Source organism: Chaetura pelagica, unplaced genomic scaffold (assembly GCF_000747805.2).
Source record: "Chaetura pelagica isolate M959 unplaced genomic scaffold, ChaPel_1.0 scaffold1146, whole genome shotgun sequence".
NCBI classification, from domain to species: domain Eukaryota; kingdom Metazoa; phylum Chordata; class Aves; order Apodiformes; family Apodidae; genus Chaetura; species Chaetura pelagica.
In genome coordinates, this window is record NW_009953527.1 from 10,099 (window position 1) to 11,027 (window position 929).

The following is a 929-nucleotide window of genomic DNA, read 5'->3' on the forward strand; positions in this document are numbered from 1 at the left end:
CCCCCCCAAATAAAGACACGGCACCGGGTTTTGTACCCGCTGGTCCAGCTCCTTCCTGTGCCTGCCACAGCCCCGCGGTTTATTGCCCCGGGTAGGACCCCCCCGGGGGTTGCGGGGAGGGGGTGCAGCTGGTCCAGGGTCCCACTGTGATGCTGGGGTCCTACTGTGTTCTCAGGTGCCCTGACGTGGTCCCAGGTTCCCACCATGTTCCCAGGGGTCCCACAATGATCCCAGAGTCCTATTGTAGTTCTGGAGGTCCCACCATGGTCCTGGGGGTCCTGCCGTGTTCCTGGGGGTTCCACCATGGTCGTAGGAGTCCTGCTGTGACCCTGGGGGATTCCACGGTGGTCCCAAGGGTCCTACCATGAGCCAGGGGTGTCCCACTGTCATCAGAAATCCTCATCCCAGCCTGAGAACTCATCCTCTGCTGGTGTCCAGTCGACTGAGAGACACTTGAAATTGACATAGGGGGGACCCTGGATGGGGGATAGGGTCAGAGCTGGCCCCTCCTCCCCCCCAGCAGCAGCCTCCCAAGCCCCCCAGAGCCCCTCCTCACCTCCTTGATCAGTGACAGGCTTGAGGCCATGGTGGCCGCTGGCTGTGTTCCCCAGGCGCTGTCCTGGCCGGCGCCTGTGAGGGAAGGGTGGTGGGGTACGAGCTGGGAGGACACTCCCTGACCCCCACCCCGTGCTCCTCAACCCCCCAGCACCTGCAGAGCTTGGCGATGAGGGAGCAGGCAGCCTCGCCCAGGAAGGCAGGGAAGGAGAAGATGCCGTCCAGGATGCGGCTGTAGATCTGGCGGGGGTCTGCACTGTGGAAGGGAGGTCTGCAGGAGGGGGCTGGCCCACGTAGGCTCAGCCAGCCCCAGGGGGACCCTGCTCACCTGCCCACCAGCAGCTCGAAGGCCAGAATGGCCAGCATCCCGACGT